This window comes from Ranitomeya imitator, chromosome 5 (assembly GCF_032444005.1).
Source record: "Ranitomeya imitator isolate aRanImi1 chromosome 5, aRanImi1.pri, whole genome shotgun sequence".
Taxonomy (NCBI): domain Eukaryota; kingdom Metazoa; phylum Chordata; class Amphibia; order Anura; family Dendrobatidae; genus Ranitomeya; species Ranitomeya imitator.
In genome coordinates, this window is record NC_091286.1 from 652,458,741 (window position 1) to 652,478,101 (window position 19,361).

At 50.6% G+C, this 19,361-nt stretch overlaps 1 protein-coding gene and 1 pseudogene across 2 annotated transcripts in view; both read right to left on the reverse strand.

Annotated features, from left to right (window-relative positions):
* The window catches only part of LOC138638685 (astacin-like metalloendopeptidase), a 149,332-nt gene extending 134,458 nt beyond the window's left edge, over positions 1-14,874 (reverse strand). For both annotated transcript variants that reach the window (XM_069728179.1, XM_069728180.1), the window contains exon 1: positions 14,819-14,874. The gene's annotated coding sequence lies outside the window, so the exon portion shown is untranslated. The remainder of the gene's footprint in view (positions 1-14,818) is intronic.
* The window catches only part of LOC138637899 (serine/threonine-protein kinase SBK1-like), a 95,848-nt pseudogene that overhangs the window by 52,413 nt on the left and 24,074 nt on the right, over positions 1-19,361 (reverse strand).

The window sequence follows — 19,361 nt, forward strand, 5'->3', positions numbered from 1 at the left end:
GTCTCATTAGAGACCAATGCTAATGTCCCTGAGGTGTGACTTTCCTTTTTAATGACACGCAGCACTCCCATTGTTAGCGCTGCCCGTCTTCTGACATCATTGGTTGGCTGCCTGTGCCTGTGCGTCCGCCCTGCCCGACACAACGCCCCTCGTTGTCTCATATTTTGGATGCGAGGGTGTTATTGATGGGCATGTGCAGTGCATATGTTCGCCTGTTTTAAGTCACCTCCTTCCGCCTTCTTCAGACTGGGTGTCCTCATGGCCGCGGCATGCGATAAGGGATCAGATGAGGCTGCCCAGTCTGAAGCAGGTGTAAGGACATGTGTGAGCGTCAAACATATTTACTGCACAAGGCCACGAATCCCAGCCACGCAGTGTGATTTTTTTGAAAACACACTGTGGGTCTGGGATTCATGTCCACCGCTAACCGCAACGGCCAACATGAAATGAGGTCATAAGACAGGAAGCGCTCACAGCGCATGGCCATAGGATCACAAGAGCGCAGACTCCTGTACAGCAACTAACAACGCTCAGGAAGCTGCGCCCATGCAAAAAGGTGTTGTTTTCGACACCTGTGCTGCTTTTCTTTAAAAAGACAAGTCACGCCTCCACTACTGTTTAACAGTATAATGGGCTAAATAGTGTACGTGTTGCATTCAGCTTGTGCAAGTAGACAAATTAATAGAGCAACCTTTTACTTGTGCAGCATTAATGCTGCAGAAGGAGTGGCTCTTGTACTTTGTAACACCTGAGGGGGGGGTTAAAGGTAACCTTTGAAATTGGTTCAACTAGGCTTCGGCCTACACTCTGCTCCTCTCCTCCTCCTGCTGACCCTGGGCTCTAACAACGCTAGTTTTTGCCCGGAAATGCTAGCTGCACAGAGAAAAACACCAGCCAATGTGTTAGTGGGGTTCAGCACCGCCAGCTGTTCCCCCGCTGTGTAGCCGGCATCGTGTCCAGCACAAGCCACGCTGGCACAACCGACCAAAAGCTGCCACCAGTGCAGGCTTCGGCCTACACTTTGCTCCTCTCCTCCTCCTGCTGACCCTGGGCTCAAACACCGCCAGTTTTTGCCCGGACATGCGATCTGCACAGAGAAAAACACCAGCCAATGTGTTAGTGGGGTTCAGCAACGCCAGCTGTTCCCCTGCTGTGTAGCTTGCAACGTGACCTACAAACGCCACGCAGGCACATGAACTGAAATTGAAGGGAGCCTGGCCCCCACCCCCAGGTGTTTCTATGTATAACAGCCACCTTGTACAGCAGTACTGCTGCATTTGTACAAGGTGGCTGATGTTTTCTCCTTGCCCACGTGGAACTCAACACGTACAAAATGTGTCTCTTTGAGACCATTCCACTGTCCCTGAGGTGTGACTTTCCTTTCTAATGATACGCAGCACCCCCCTTGGTAGCGCTTCCCGTCTTCTGACATCATTGGTTGGCTACTTGCGCCTGTTCGTCCGCCCTGCCTGAATAAAATGCTCCTCGTTGTCTTAATTATTTTGACTGTGAGGGTGTGATTGATGGGCACGAGCAGTGCATATCTTCGCCTGTCTTAACTCATCTCCTTCCGCCTTCTTCAGACTGTGCAGCCTCATGGCCGCGGCATGCGAGAAGGGATCAGCAGAGGCCGCCCAGTCTGAAGCAGGTGTAAGGACGTGTGTGAGCGGCCAAAATATTTACTGCTCAAGGCCACGAATCCCAGCACCGCAGTGTGGCTTTATGAAAAGACACTGTGGGTCTGGGATTTATGGCCATCGTTAACCGCACCGGCCAACATGAAATGATGTCATAAGATGGGCAGCGCTAACAGGGCATTGCCAAGGGATAACACAAGAGCGCAGACTCCTGTACAGCAAATAACAACGCTCAGGAAGCTGCGCCAAGCACCAAGGCGTTATTTTGGACACCTGTGCTGCGTCTCATCAAAAAACCAAGTCACGCATCCACTACAGTTTGACTGTAGAATGGGGTAAATTGTGTATGTCTTTCATTCAGCGTGTGCAAGTAGACAAATTAATAGAGCAACCTTTCACTTGTGCAGCATTAATACTGCACAAGGTGTGTCTCTTGTACTTTGTAACACCTGAGGGGGGGGTTAAAGGTTTCCTTTGAAATTGGTTCAACTAGGCTTCGGCCTACACTCTGCTCCTCTCCTCCTCCTCCTGCTTCAACACGGGCTCTAACATCGCTAGTTTTTGCCCGCAAGTGCTAGCTGCACAGAGAAAAACACACGCCATTGTGTTAGTGGGGTTCAGCAACGCCAGCTGTTCCCCCAGTGTGTAGCCGGCAAAGTGTCCTGCAAACGCAACGCAGACACAAAGCTGCCTCCAGTGCAGGCTTCGGCCTACACTCATCTCCCCCTGCTTACCCTTTGCTCCAACACCGCTAGTTGGGGCTCTAGGAAGACAATCTTTAATAGGCAAGGCAACGCATCTGGGTTCCAGCACCGCCAGCTGGTTCTCGGCAGTGTTCTTGTCACAGGTACTCCCTCGTGCCAAGCCTGGTTTCAGCACCGTCAGCTGTTTCCGGGTTGTGTCAACTTCACTGAGACGCCTATGCTTGCCCCGTCGTGGTGCGGTCGAGTTAGCCAACTCCAGGGTGCCTCCAGTTTAGGAGCTTCCTATGTGGGCTGCGTGAACTGGTAGTCAAGGCTGGTTCTGTAGTCCCAGTAGGCCCAGCTCCCCCTGTAGGACTGTTGGGGTTCGGTAACTGCGGCTGCCTCGCGGCCTAGCTGTTCTCTCCTCTCCTGTGGACCTTCGGGTCCACCACCTGGTTCCAGCACCGTCAGCTGGTTCCGGGCCGAGCCTTTGGCTTAGGTGCCTCCTCCTGGGTATCCGAGTTCCGCCAACGCCAGGCGGTCCTTGGTAGTGCTTTTAAGCGCGGGCACCTACAGCTTAGTAACCGGGTTCCAGCACCATCAGCTGGTCCTCGGTCGTGCCATTGGCTCTTGCACACTGGGGCAACGCATCTGGGTTCCAGCACCGCCAGCTGGTTCTCGGCAGTGTTCTTGTCACAGGTACTCCCTCGTGCCAAGCCTGGTTTCAGCACCGTCAGCTGTTTCCGGGTTGTGTCAACTTCACTGAGACGCCTATGCTTGCCCCGTCGTGGTGCGGTCGAGTTAGCCAACTCCAGGGTGCCTCCAGTTTAGGAGCTTCCTATGTGGGCTGCGTGAACTGGTAGTCAAGGCTGGTTCTGTAGTGCCAGTAGGCCCAGCTCCCCCTGTAGGACTGTTGGGGTTCGGTAACTGCGGCTGCCTCGCGGCCTAGCTGTTCTCTCCTCTCCTGTGGACCTTCGGGTCCACCACCTGGTTCCAGCACCGTCAGCTGGTTCCGGGCCGAGCCTTTGGCTTAGGTGCCTCCTCCTGGGTATCCGAGTTCCGCCAACGCCAGGCGGTCCTTGGTAGTGCTTTTAAGCGCGGGCACCTACAGCTTAGTAACCGGGTTCCAGCACCGTCAGCTGGTCCTCGGTCGTGCCATTGGCTCTTGCACACTGGGGCAACGCATCCGGGTTCCAGCACCGCCAGCTGGTTCTCGGCAGTGTTCTTGTCACAGGTACTCCCTCGTGCCAAGCCTGGTTTCAGCACCGTCAGCTGTTTCCGGGTTGTGTCAACTTCACTGAGACGCCTATGCTTGCCCCGTCGTGGTGCGGTCGAGTTAGCCAACTCCAGGGTGCCTCCAGTTTAGGAGCTTCCTATGTGGGCTGCGTGAACTGGTAGTCAAGGCTGGTTCTGTAGTGCCAGTAGGCCCAGCTCCCCCTGTAGGACTGTTGGGGTTCGGTAACTGCGGCTGCCTCGCGGCCTAGCTGTTCTCTCCTCTCCTGTGGACCTTCGGGTCCACCACCTGGTTCCAGCACCGTCAGCTGGTTCCGGGCCGAGCCTTTGGCTTAGGTGCCTCCTCCTGGGTATCCGAGTTCCGCCAACGCCAGGCGGTCCTTGGTAGTGCTTTTAAGCGCGGGCACCTACAGCTTAGTAACCGGGTTCCAGCACCGTCAGCTGGTCCTCGGTCGTGCCATTGGCTCTTGCACACTGGGGCAACGCATCCGGGTTCCAGCACCGCCAGCTGGTTCTCGGCAGTGTTCTTGTCACAGGTACTCCCTCGTGCCAAGCCTGGTTTCAGCACCGTCAGCTGTTTCCGGGTTGTGTCAACTTCACTGAGACGCCTATGCTTGCCCCGTCGTGGTGCGGTCGAGTTAGCCAACTCCAGGGTGCCTCCAGTTTAGGAGCTTCCTATGTGGGCTGCGTGAACTGGTAGTCAAGGCTGGTTCTGTAGTGCCAGTAGGCCCAGCTCCCCCTGTAGGACTGTTGGGGTTCGGTAACTGCGGCTGCCTCGCGGCCTAGCTGTTCTCTCCTCTCCTGTGGACCTTCGGGTCCACCACCTGGTTCCAGCACCGTCAGCTGGTTCCGGGCCGAGCCTTTGGCTTAGGTGCCTCCTCCTGGGTATCCGAGTTCCGCCAACGCCAGGTGGTCCTTGGTAGTGCTTTTAAGCGCGGGCACCTACAGCTTAGTAACCGGGTTCCAGCACCGTCAGCTGGTCCTCGGTCGTGCCATTGGCTCTTGCACACTGGGGCAACGCATCCGGGTTCCAGCACCGCCAGCTGGTTCTCGGCAGTGTTCTTGTCACAGGTACTCCCTCGTGCCAAGCCTGGTTTCAGCACCGTCAGCTGTTTCCGGGTTGTGTCAACTTCACTGAGACGCCTATGCTTGCCCCGTCATGGTGCGGTCGAGTTAGCCAACTCCAGGGTGCCTCCAGTTTAGGAGCTTCCTATGTGGGCTGCGTGAACTGGTAGTCAAGGCTGGTTCTGTAGTGCCAGTAGGCCCAGCTCCCCCTGTAGGACTGTTGGGGTTCGGTAACTGCGGCTGCCTCGCGGCCTAGCTGTTCTCTCCTCTCCTGTGGACCTTCGGGTCCACCACCTGGTTCCAGCACCGTCAGCTGGTTCCGGGCCGAGCCTTTGGCTTAGGTGCCTCCTCCTGGGTATCCGAGTTCCGCCAACGCCAGGCGGTCCTTGGTAGTGCTTTTAAGCGCGGGCACCTACAGCTTAGTAACCGGGTTCCAGCACCATCAGCTGGTCCTCGGTCGTGCCATTGGCTCTTGCACACTGGGGCAACGCATCTGGGTTCCAGCACCGCCAGCTGGTTCTCGGCAGTGTTCTTGTCACAGGTACTCCCTCGTGCCAAGCCTGGTTTCAGCACCGTCAGCTGTTTCCGGGTTGTGTCAACTTCACTGAGACGCCTATGCTTGCCCCGTCGTGGTGCGGTCGAGTTAGCCAACTCCAGGGTGCCTCCAGTTTAGGAGCTTCCTATGTGGGCTGCGTGAACTGGTAGTCAAGGCTGGTTCTGTAGTGCCAGTAGGCCCAGCTCCCCCTGTAGGACTGTTGGGGTTCGGTAACTGCGGCTGCCTCGCGGCCTAGCTGTTCTCTCCTCTCCTGTGGACCTTCGGGTCCACCACCTGGTTCCAGCACCGTCAGCTGGTTCCGGGCCGAGCCTTTGGCTTAGGTGCCTCCTCCTGGGTATCCGAGTTCCGCCAACGCCAGGCGGTCCTTGGTAGTGCTTTTAAGCGCGGGCACCTACAGCTTAGTAACCGGGTTCCAGCACCGTCAGCTGGTCCTCGGTCGTGCCATTGGCTCTTGCACACTGGGGCAACGCATCCGGGTTCCAGCACCGCCAGCTGGTTCTCGGCAGTGTTCTTGTCACAGGTACTCCCTCGTGCCAAGCCTGGTTTCAGCACCGTCAGCTGTTTCCGGGTTGTGTCAACTTCACTGAGACGCCTATGCTTGCCCCGTCGTGGTGCGGTCGAGTTAGCCAACTCCAGGGTGCCTCCAGTTTAGGAGCTTCCTATGTGGGCTGCGTGAACTGGTAGTCAAGGCTGGTTCTGTAGTGCCAGTAGGCCCAGCTCCCCCTGTAGGACTGTTGGGGTTCGGTAACTGCGGCTGCCTCGCGGCCTAGCTGTTCTCTCCTCTCCTGTGGACCTTCGGGTCCACCACCTGGTTCCAGCACCGTCAGCTGGTTCCGGGCCGAGCCTTTGGCTTAGGTGCCTCCTCCTGGGTATCCGAGTTCCGCCAATGCCAGGCGGTCCTTGGTAGTGCTTTTAAGCGCGGGCACCTACAGCTTAGTAACCGGGTTCCAGCACCGTCAGCTGGTCCTCGGTCGTGCCATTGGCTCTTGCACACTGGGGCAACGCATCCGGGTTCCAGCACCGCCAGCTGGTTCTCGGCAGTGTTCTTGTCACAGGTACTCCCTCGTGCCAAGCCTGGTTTCAGCACCGTCAGCTGTTTCCGGGTTGTGTCAACTTCACTGAGACGAATATGCTTGCCCCGTCGTGGTGCGGTCGAGTTAGCCAACTCCAGGGTGCCTCCAGTTTAGGAGCTTCCTATGTGGGCTGCGTGAACTGGTAGTCAAGGCTGGTTCTGTAGTGCCAGTAGGCCCAGCTCCCCCTGTAGGACTGTTGGGGTTCGGTAACTGCGGCTGCCTCGCGGCCTAGCTGTTCTCTCCTCTCCTGTGGGCCTTCGGGTCCACCACCTGGTTCCAGCACCGTCAGCTGGTTCTAGGCAGTGTCTTTTGCTCTTGTACCTTCTGCTCCCCATCCTGGTTCCAGTAACGTCAGCTGGTTCCGGGCAGAGCCTTTGGCTTAGGTGCCTCCTTCTGGGTATCCAAGTTCCACCAACGTCAGGTGGTCCTTGGTAGTGCTTTCAGGCACGGGTACGTCCTGCTTAGTAACCGGGTTCCAGTAACGTCAGCTGGTCCTCGGTAGTTCCATTGGCTCTTGGACCTTCGGCTACCCATCCGGGTTCCAGTACCGTCAGCTGGTTCTCGGCAGTGTCTTTTGCTCTTGTACCTTCTGCTCCCCATCCTGGTTCCAGTAACGTCAGCTGGTTCCGGGCAGAGCCTTTGGCTTAGGTGCCTCCTTCTGGGTATCCGAGTTCCGCCAACGTCAGGCGGTCCTTGGTAGTGCTTTTTAGCACGGGTACCTCCTGCTTAGTAACCAGGTTCCAGTAACATCAGCTGGTCCTCGGTAGTTCCATAGGCTCTTGAACCTTCGGGTAGCCATCCGAGTTCCAGTTCCATCAGCTGGTTCTTGGCATTTTCTCAGCCTTCTTGTACCTTCTGCTACATTTCCAAGTTTAAGACCCTAAAGTCGACGACCCGGAAGACCACCCCGATGACGACGACGACGACGACCCGGAAGACCACCCCGATGACGACGACGACGACGGCGGAGACGACGACGGAGACGACGACTGCGGAGACGACGACGGCGGAGATGACGACACTGAAGACGACGACCCTGGAGACGACGACATGGAAGACCGAGAAGCAGAAGAACAAGAGGCTGCAGAACAAAGAGCAGAAGAACATTAAGCATAACACTTAATATCAGAGCAAAAGATATTATCTAAATTATATGCAGAAGAAGACTAAGCAGTGTATGGGGGTGAGTCCGTTCCTCCTCGTGGTGCCCCTGGATAAAGCCTGATGCTGCAGGCCAAACTGAACGCGGACAAATGTAACTTTTGTGACTGGCAGAACGGAAGGTGTAATCTTCCAACTTTTATAGATAACAACTACGGGAATGCCTGTCACAAATGAGAATATGATGAAGAAGTAGAATAGGAAGAATAATAACAGTGGAATAAAAAGAATATGTAGAATAGGAAGAATAATAATAGTTGAAGAAAATGAATATGAAGAATGTAATAAAAAAAAAAATAGGTAGAAGATGAAGAAGAAGATGAATAAGGTGAAGAAGTTGATGTCAAAGATGCTGATGATGATGAAGATGAAAGTGTGGGAAAAGGAAAAAAAAGAAGGGGAAGGTCGTGGAATAGTGAAACATCAATATCTGACAAAATAAAAAAAATTTTACATAGTCAATATCTTTTTCAATCCGAACGTCTTTAAAAAAAAAAAAATCATGCTATTCTATTTGATTGGACTAATCCTCATTGCCTTTAATGTCTCCGCCACCTCCCCCATACATCCTACATTATTCTTAGTTGTTTTCCTTCATGTAGAATGAACCTACAAGGAAAGAAAGGGTTTATTTTAATTCCGATATTTTGGTCCCATTGACTTGCATTGGGATCGGGTATCGGTATCGGCGATATCCGATATTTTTTGAATATCGGCCGATCCAAACCGATACCGATACTTTCCGATATCGGAAGGTATCGCTCAACACTAGTCATAAGTAACAACTCTAACAATTCAATAATTAAAGTAAAATAAGACGACCCTGCTCAAGAAAGCTTACAATCTACAATGCGTGATGTCACAAATCCCCCATTGGGAAAATTCAATGCGTGAGGTCACAAATCCCCCTATGGGAACATTCTATGCATGATGTCACAAACCCCCCATTGGGAAGATCCTATGCGTGATGTCACAAACCCCACCTTCAGTTGGAACATTCTATGGGTGATGTCACAACCCCTCCCGTGTGAACATTCTATGCGTGATGTCACATATCCCCTCCTGTGGGAAAATTCATTGCGTGATGTCACAAATCCCCGCCATGGGAACATTCTATGCGTGATGTCACAAATCCCTTCCTGTGGGAAAATTCATTGCTTGATGTCACAAATCCTCCCCATGGGAACACTCTATGCATGATGTCACAAACCCGCCCTTCAGTGGGAACATTCTATGCGTGATGTCACAACCCCTCCCGAGTGAACATTCTATGCGTGATGTCACAACCCCTCCCGAGTGAACATTCTATGCGTGATGTCACAAATCCTCTCCTGTGGGAAAATTCATTGCATGATGTCACAAATCCCCCCATGGAACATTCTATGCATGATGTCACAGACCCGCCCTTCAGTGGGAACATTCTATGTGTGATGTCACAACCCCTCCCGAGTGAACATTCTATGCGTGATGTCACAACCCCTCCCGAGTGAACATTCTATGCCTGATGTCACAACCCTTACCATAGGAACATTCTATGCGTGATGTCACAAATATCGTCTGTGGGAACATTCTATGCGTGATGTAACTAATCCCCCTGTGGGAACATTCTATGCGTGATGTCACAAATCCCCCATGTGGGAACATTCTATGCATGATGTCACAAATCCCCCATGTGGGAACATTGTATTTGTGATGTCACAAATACCCTCTGTGTGAACATTCTATCCGTTGTGACAAAACACTCTGGGATCGCCTTTGCTGGGGTCAAAGGACACGTGGTTTGTGCATTGAATCTGAGGCGTACAGCAGGTTTCTGAGCAGGCTGACCTCAGGTCAGATTTATTAACGTGAAAGCAACACAAAAAACAAAACATAAAAATAAATCCTAGCCTGTCCGGCACTAACTAAACAAATACCCAGCTAATATCACACAATTCTTGAGCAGAGCTCTTCACTCACGTTTGTCTCACACAGGCAGGCAATCTGTGTGCCCCAGGCAGACACTGGAAACACCCAGCTGGTCATCTTTTATTCCTGCAATCATTAACCCATTAGCACCCTGAAGATACTGAGTGGCCTAATTCACATAGGACAAACACCTGGGCGAGATATATCTGCCTCCAACTACCACACCAGCATGAGTCTTACATATCCCCCCCCCCCCCCTTGCTCAGACCACTCCGGTCGAGCAAGAACACTTTTGAAACAGTGCACTCGGGATAGGGCATCGGCGTTCCCCATCTGCACCCCAGGTCGGTGCTCCACCGTAAAAGAGTAAGCCTGCAGGGCAAGGAACCACCGGGTTACCCGACTATTACGGTCCTTGTGGAGGTGCATCCACTTGAGAGGGGCATGGTCTGTGACCAGCCTAAACTTCCTACCAGCCAGGTAATACTTGAGGGAGTCGAGAGCCCATTTAATGGCTAGGCACTCTTTTTCAACCACCGCATACCTCTGCTCATGTACATCTCAGTTTCCGACTGAGATAGAGGACCGGGTGTTCGACTCTGTCCCTCACCTGGGAAAGTACAGCTCCGACACCAGTATCAGAGGCATCAGTTTGTACCACAAACTCGCTGCTGAAATCAGGAGTCACTAGTACGGGCTGAGAGCACAAAGCCCGTTTCAGGCTGTGGAAGGCCTCTTCAGCAGCTGAGGTCCATTTTACCATGACGGAACCCTTCCCCTTGGTAAGATCCATCAAGGGAGTAGCCATGGCTGCAAAATTGGGTATGAACCGGCGATAATAGCCGGCAATCCCCAGGAAAGCCTGCACTTGTTTCTTGTTCACTGGTTGTGGCCAGCCCTGAATTGCCTGTATTTTGTCGATCTGGGGTTTAATCACTCCTCGGCCAATCACGTAGCCCAAGTATCGGGCTTCTTCAAGCCCGATGTGGCATTTCTTGGGGTTTGCCGTTAAACCTGCATCTCGCAGGTCATCAATCACCGCTTGTACCTTCTGGAGATGAGTTTCCCAGTCCATGCTGTAAATTACGATGTCATCCAGGTAGGCAGAAGCGTACTGTCTGTGAGGCCTCAAGACTCGATCCATCAATCTCTGGAACGTTGCGGGAGCTCCGTGAAGTCCAAACGGCATATAGACATACTGGAACAGACCTTCCGGTGTAGCAAATGCCGTCTTCTCTCTGGCCGCCTCGGCCAGAGGAATCTGCCAGTACCCCTTTGTTAAATCCAGGGTCGTAATGTATCGGGCTTTACCAAGCCGGTCGATCAACTCATCGACCCGGGGCATAGGGTACGCATCAAATTTAGAAACTGCATTCAGTTTCCTAAAGTTATTACAAAACCGGTTTAGGTATCAACACAATTGGACTGGACCAGGCGCTGTGTGACTCCTCAATGACTCCTAAGTCCAACATTGCCATCACTTCCCGGGAGACGGCTTCACGGCGGGCTTCCGGAATCCGGTAGGGCTTCACATGAACAGTGACGCCAGGCTCTGTGACAATCTCATGTTTCACCAACTTAGTCCGGCCAGGTTTTTCGGAGAAAAACTGTCGGTTCTGTAACAAAAATTGCTTAACCTCAGATTTTTGTCGTTCTGAGAGAGTCTCAGCAACCTGCACCTCTGGTACAGTAGGTGAACAAACCGGACGGGGCAGATCCGCCGTTAGGGCAGAGCGGTCTTTCCAGGATTTTATCAGATTCACATGATAAATCTGTTCCGGTTTTCTCTTACCCGGCTGGTACACTTTATAGTTCACTTCACCAACTCTTTCTCGGACCTCAAATGGGCCCTGCCATTTTGCCAGGAATTTACTATCCACCGTAGGGATTAGGACCAACACCCTATCGCCGGGTGCAAATATACGGACCTTAGCGCCTCTATCATAACTTTGCCTCTGGGCTCCCTGGGCCTGTAACATATGGTCCCTAACAATGGGCATGACAGCGGCAATACGATCCTGCATTTGTGTTACATGGTCGATCACCGTTTTAAGAGTGACTTGACCTTCCCAGGTTTCTTTTGCGACGTCCAGCAGTCCCCGGGGACGACGGGCGTACAACAGTTCGAAAGGCGAAAACCTGTGGAAGACTGGGGAACTTCCCTAATGGCAAACAGCAAATAGGGTAACAAGTAATCCCAGTTCTTCCCATCTTTGTCTATCGCCTTCCGGAGCATCTGTTTTAAGGTTTTGTTGAAGCGCTCAACCAGGCCATCTGTTTGAGGGTGATAGACAGACGTACGCAACGGGTCTATTTGTAAGAGCCTGCAGAGCTCCTTCATTACCCTCGACATAAAGGGAGTCCCCTGGTCGGTGAGTATCTGTTTTGGAATTCCCACCCGACTAAACACTTGTACCAATTCCTTGGCGATCGTCTTGGTAGCTGTGTTACGCAAAGGGACGGCTTCCGGGTAACGAGTGGCATAGTCCATGATGACGAGGATATGTTGGTTCCCACGTGCGGATCGGGGAAGGGGCCCAACCAAATCCATCCCAATTCTCTCAAAAGGGACCCCGATGATAGGAAGGGGTACCAAAGGGCTACGGAACTGAGATTTAGGGGCCGCGACTTGGCACTCTGGACAGGACTCACAATAGTTACGCACATCACAATGTATTCCAGGCCACACAAAACAATGCAATATCCTTTCTGTGGTTTTCTGTACCCCCAGATGCCCCCCCATTATATATCCGTGGGCCAAATCCAGTACCTTCCGCCGATAAGGTTTGGGTACCACTAACCGTTGCACTGTGTCTTCCCCTTTTTTTTCTACCTGGTAGAGCAAATCATTTTCAAGAACCATATACGGGTACGCTAGCCTAGTGTCAGGTTCTACGGGTACCCCATCTATCATTTTTACATTTTTCCTAGCCGGAGTTAGGGTAGGATCTTTCATTTGCTCGCTGTGGAAGTCATCCACCTGGACTCCCAAATCTGGCAGGCAGGGTGCCGGATGGCTGTCTGCCTCCGCCTCTCGCTGAGGTTCCTCAGTTTCCCCCGCCATGACGGAGAAGGGGTACTGAAGGTTAGATTCACCAACCTCCCCAGCAACATCTTCCTGTGGGGTCTCCTCTAGGGACTCGGGACCTCCAGATGGCATGGGAGAAGATTCACGGGTACAGCTACCGTGAAGGAGCAACTGATTCTCCCACAACTGCCAGAAATAGGGAAAATCCCTTCCCAGGATTACATCCTGTAACAATGCGGGGACGAGTCCCACTTTGTGCTGCACTGACCCATAGGGAGTAGAAATCCATATGACCGCTGTTAAGTACGAGCGGGTGTCACCATGCACACACGTCACAGAAAACTTGTCAGACGGACCAGACGGAAGTGCCACCAGACTAGCTTTCACCAGAGTCACCACACTTCCAGAGTCTAGTAATGCCACAACATTTTTCCCATCAACAGATAATTCACACAGGTGTTTCACTGTATCATTTTGACCCGCATTCACACTCACTAGCTGTGTAACCAAAGACATGCGTTTTCTAGAGTCTATAACGTCGCACTGCATGGGTTCAGCGGTAACAGGACAGTTCGCAGAAACATGACCCTTCTCATGGCAGCGGAAACACCTAACAGGTCCCCTACTGAGACCACCGTCCAATACTCTTGGTCTCGGAGTGCGAGCAGTCCCGGACTCCTCCCCCACAGTTTTAAGCGATTTTCCTTCACCCGTGGTCCCTGGAACAGTCTTACCGGTTCCACGAGGAGGAGGCACAGACCGGGGGTTGGCGGTGTCGTCGGGAAGTCCTTCTGCCACGGAATAACGCTCGACCAACTCCACAAGTTGATCCGCTGTCGTGGGATTTCCTTGGCTTACCCACCTTTTCAGCGCTGGGGGTAGTACTCTCAGGTACTTGTCCAGGACAACCCGCTTGATTATTTCGGGTATTGTCAGTACCTCGGGTTGCAGCCATTTCTTTGTCAAGTAGATCAGATCGAACATCTGAGACCTCGCCGGTTTATCTTGCTGATATGTCCACTGATGTACCCTCTGTGCACGGACAGCCGTCGTCACACCCAGCCGGGCCAGGATCTCAGCTTTCAGCTTCTCAAAGTCCTGAGCGACCTCCGGGTCCAAATCATGGTAAGCTTTTTGGGCCTCGCCGGAGAGAAACGGGGCAATCAAATCGGCCCATCGTGCGATCGGCCACTTCTCTCTCAAAGCCGTCCGCTCAAACGTTGTCAGGTATGCCTCGACGTCATCTTCTGCAGTCAGCTTTTGCCAGTATCGACTCACATGGATCCTTCTGGACTCTGCTTCCGGGTCAGCGTCAGGCATGCTCACCAGGCGCTGCGCCACCTGTTGGAGAAGTTGGCGGTCTGCAACTGTCATGTCCACTAACTCCTTCAGCTGTGCGGCCATTAAGCGATTAGCTTCGTGCTGTGCGGCAGTGGCCTGCTGCTGTACGGCAGTGGACTGTACTAAGGCTTTCACCACGTCTTCCATGCTGTTGCCTGTGCCACGGTATGCCCGCGTTCTCCACCACAATGTGACAAAACACTCTGGGATCGCCTTTGCTGGGGTCAAAGGACACGTGGTTTGTGCATTGAATCTGAGGCGTACAGCAGGTTTCTGAGCAGGCTGACCTCAGGTCAGATTTATTAACGTGAAAGCAACACAAAAAACAAAACATAAAAATAAATCCTAGCCTGTCCGGCACTAACTAAACAATTACGTTGCTATCTCAACAACTGGGGGGCTTCTCCCACCCAGCTAACATCACACAATTCTTGAGCAGAGCTCTTCACTCACGTTTGTCTCACACAGGCAGGCAATCTGTGTGCCCCAGGCAGACACTGGAAACACCCAGCTGGTCATCTTTTATTCCTGCAATCATTAACCCATTAGCACCCTGAAGATACTGAGTGGCCTAATTCACATAGGACAAACACCTGGGCGAGATATATCTGCCTCCAACTACCACACCAGCATGAGTCTTACACCGTGATGTCACAAATATTGCCTCTGGGAACATTCTATCTGTGATGTCAAAACCCTCCGTGGGAACATTCTATGTGTGATGTCACAATTCCCCCCAGTGTGAACATTCTATGCGTGATGTCACTAATTGCCATGTGGGAACATTCTATGCGTGATGTCACAAACCCGCTCTTTAGTGAGAACATTCTATGCGTGATGTCAATAATTCCCCTGTCCATGGTCATCCACATTCAATAGAATAAAAAAGGAAGGCGGCACTCCATTTCTTCAGTAAATGAGCAGGATTTATTCAGACCCACATAATGCGACGTTTCAGCTCTAGTGAGCCTTTCTCAAGCAGTGGATACAGCGTTTTAGTGAATATATATAGTGTTAACCTTCCTTAATTGCAGCCATTTGTGATTAATTACATATATATGTTACATTATACTTAATAAAGTGCATCTGTGCATAGTTGTGCCATATATGTGTATAGACTGAACTGTTCTTACCATCGTATGGACCTGCTAATAATGGAGGACGCCATCAGGCTTGTCGGCGTTCTTAGACACCTACTGCGCATGTCTGTTACATCATAATACCATGTTGGACTGCCGGCCAATAGCAGGGATCGGCGCATGTGCAGTAGCGCTAAATTTCGCCATCTTGGTGGTGGCATTATTCCTTTGCCTCTATAAAGATGTATAAACAGGCACAAAAGTGTCCAGCGGCGCCGCTTACCTCAATATGCATATATGGGCAGGCGCAACAGCGCCATCTAGGGCTATATAGCCAGTGACACCACCATTAATCAAATAAGACATTTACATCAGTAGTAAATAGTTCTGCCATATAGTGCAATACTCAATATTAAATGTGTAGCTCTTCTTAATTCGCCATATGGACATTTTACTTTTAAAAAACAGGTAGTCTATAACACCGCCCTGACACTGCGAGCACAGCCCTGAGCAGACTATATCCCGCAGATCACATAGTGTTCAGGTGTGCGCAAGTCCAACCACTAGGTCAAACTGCCCACAGTCCGAACCACTATATGGCGGTAGAGCATATGTCCCGGCGTATTTTATACTTATTTTTAATAACATGACAGATACTATGTTATAATCTTTAATCCTGCTTTATTAATTTGGCCTCAGTCCAACATAGTAAAAAACATTTTTAAAAAAAATCTTTTTTACATAATACATTAATTTCGCATGTTATGTGGGTTTGAATAAATCCTACTCATTTACTGAAGAAATGGAGTGCTGCCTTCCTTTTTTATTTTTTATTCTATATATATATATACACATACTAGATGGTGGCCAGATTCTAACGCATCGGGTATTCTATAATATGCATGTCTACGTAATATATTGCCCAGCTACGTAGTATATTGCCTAGCGACGTAGTATATTGCCCAGCCACGTAGTATATTGCCCAGTCACGTAGTATATTGCCCAGCGACGTAGTATATTGCCCAGCGACGTAGTATATTGCCCAGTCACGTAGTATATTGCCCAGTCACGTAGTATATTGCCCAGCGACGTAGTATATTGCCCAGTCACGTAGTATATTGCCCAGCGACGTAGTATATTGCCCAGTGACATAGTATATTGCCCAGCGACATAGTATATTGCCCAGTGACGTAGTATATTGCCCAGCCACGTAGTATATTGCCCAGCCACGTAGTATATTGCCCAGTGACGTAGTATATTGCCCAGTGATGTAGTATATTGCCCAGCGACGTAGTATATTGCCCAGCGACGTAGTATATTGCCCAGCGACGTAGTATATTGCCCAGCGACGTAGTATATTGCCCAGCCCACGTAATATATTGCCCAGCCACGTAGTATATTGCCCAGCCACGTAGTATATTGCCCAGTGACGTAGTATATTGCCCAGTCACGTAGTATATTGCCCAGCGACGTAGTATATTGCCCAGTCACGTCGTATATTGCCCAGCCACGTAGTATATTGCCCAGTGACGTAGTATATTGCCCAGCGACATAGTATATTGTCCAGTGACGTAGTATATTGCCCAGCCACGTAGTATATTGCCCAGCCATGTAGTATATTGCCCAGCGACGTAGTATATTGCCCAGCGACGTAGTATATTGCCCAGCGACGTAGTATATTGCCCAGCCCACGTAATATATTGCCCAGCCACGTAGTATATTGCCCAGCGACATAGTATATTGCCCAGTCACGTAGTATATTGCCCAGCGACATAGTATATTGCCCAGCCACGTAGTATATTGCCCAGCGACATAGTATATTGCCCAGTCACGTAGTATATTGCCCAGCGACATAGTATATTGCCCAGCCACGTAGTATATTGCCCAGCCACGTAGTATATTGCCCAGGGACGTAGTATATTGCCCAGCGACGTAGTATATTGCCCAGCGACGTAGTATATTGCCCAGCGACGTAGTATATTGCCCAGCCCACGTAATATATTGCCCAGCCACGTAGTATATTGCCCAGCCACGTAGTATATTGCCCAGTGACATAGTATATTGCCCAGTCACGTAGTATATTGCCCAGCGACGTAGCATATTGCCCAGTCACGTAGTATATTGCCTAGCGATGTAGTATATTGCCCAGTGACGTAGTATATTGCCCAGCGACATAGTATATTGCCCAGTGACTTAGTATATTGCCCAGCCACGTAGTATATTGCCCAGCCACGTAGTATATTGCCCAGTGACGTAGTATATTGCCCAGCGACGTAGTATATTGCCCAGCGACTTAGTGTATTGCCCAGCGACGTAGTATATTGCCCAGCGACGTAGTATATTGCCCAGCCACGTAGTATATTGCCCAGCCACGTAGTATATTGCCCAGCGACGTAGTATATTGCCCAGTGAAGTAGTATATTGCCCAGCGACGTAGTATATTGCCCAGCCACGTAGTATATAGCCCAGCCATGCAGTATATTGCCCAGCCACGTATATTGTCCAGCCACGTAGTATATTGCCCAGTGACATAGAATATTGCACAGCCCACGTAGTATACAGCACAGAGCCACGTAGTATATTGCACAGCGACATAGTATATAGCACAGAGCCATGTAGTATATTGCACAGCGACGAAGTATATTGCCCTTTAGTGGGAAAATTCTATGCGTGATGTCACAAATCCCATCGTGTGGGAAAATTCATTGCGTGATGTCTCAAATCCCCTCCATGGGAACACTCTTATGTGCGATGTCACAAACCCACCCTTCAGCGGGAACATTCTATGAGTAATGTCACAAACCCGCCTTTCAGTGCAAACATTCTATGCGTGATGTCACTACCCCTCCCGTGTGAACATTCTATACGTGATGTCACAAATGCCCCCTGTGGGAAAATTATATGTGTGATGTCACAAATCCCCTAGTGGGAACATTCTATGCGTGATGTCACAAAAAATCCCCGTGGGAACATTGTATGCGTGATGTCACAAATCCCCTCCTGTGGAAAAATTCATTGTGTGATGTCACAAATCCCCCCATGGGAACATTCTATGCGTGATGTCACAAACCCAACCTTCAGTGGGAACATTCTATGTGTGATGTCACAAACCCGCCCTTCAGTGGGAACATTCTATGCGTGATGTCACAAACCCAAACTTCAGTGGGAACATTCTATGCGTGATGTCACAAACCCAACCTTCAGTGCGAACATTCTATTCGTGATGTCACAACCCCTCCCGTGTGTACATTCTATGCATGTTGTCACAAATCCCCTAGTAGGAACATTCTATGGATGATGTCACAACCATCCCCATGGGGACATTCTATGCGTGATGTCACAAATCCCCTCCTTTGGGAAAATTTATTGAGTGATGTCACAAATCCTCCGATGGGAACATTCTATGCGTGATGTCACAAAGACGCCCTTCAGTGGGACCATTCTATGCGTGATGTCACAAAGCCGCCTTTCAGTGGGAACATTCTATGCGTGATGTCACAACCTCTCCCATGTGAACATTCTATGCGTGATGTCACAAATTCCCCGACTGGGAACATTCTATGCATGATGTCACTAATCTCCTCCTGTGGGAAAATTCATTGCGTGATGTCATAAATGCCTCCCCTGGGAACATTCTATGCGTGATGTCACAAATGCCTCCACTGGGAACATTCTATGCGTGATTTCACAAATCCCTCAAGTGTAAACATTCTATGCGTGATGTCACAACCATCCCCGTGGGAACATTCTGTATGTTATGTCACAAATCCCCCCAGTGGTAACATTCCATGTGTGATGTCATAAATCCCCCCGTGGGAACATTCTAGGCGTGATGTCACAAACCCGCCCTTCAGTGCGAACATTCTATGCATGATGTCACAAACTCACCCTTCATTGGGAACGTTCTATGCTTGAAGTAACAACCCCTTCAGTGGGAACATTCTATGCGTGATGTTACAAATCCCTTAGTGGGAACATTCTATGCATGATGTCACAACCATCCCTGTGGGAACATTCTATGCGTGATGTCACAAACCCAACCTTCAGTGCGAACATTCTATTCGTGATGTCACAACCCCTCCCGTGTGAACATTCTATGCATGTTGTCACAAATCCCCTAGTAGGAACATTCTATGGATGATGTCACAACCATCCCCATGGGGACATTCTATGCATGATGTCACAAATCCCCTCCTTTGGGAAAATTTATTGAGTGATGTCACAAATCCTCCGATGGGAACATTCTATGCGTGATGTCACAAAGACGCCCTTCAATGGGACCATTCTATGCGTGATGTCACAAAGCCGCCTTTCAGTGGGAACATTCTATGCATGATGTCCCAACCTCTTCCATGTGAACATTCTATGCGTGATGTCACAAATTCCCCGACTGGGAACATTCTATGCATGATGTCACTTATCTCCTCCTGTGGGAAAATTCATTGCGTGATGTCATAAATGCCTCCCCTGGGAACATTCTATGCGTGATGTGACAAATGCCTCCCGTGGGAACATTCTATGCGTGATTTCACAAATCCCTCAAGTGTGAACATTCTATGCGTGATGTCACAACCATCCCCGTGGAAACATTCTGTAT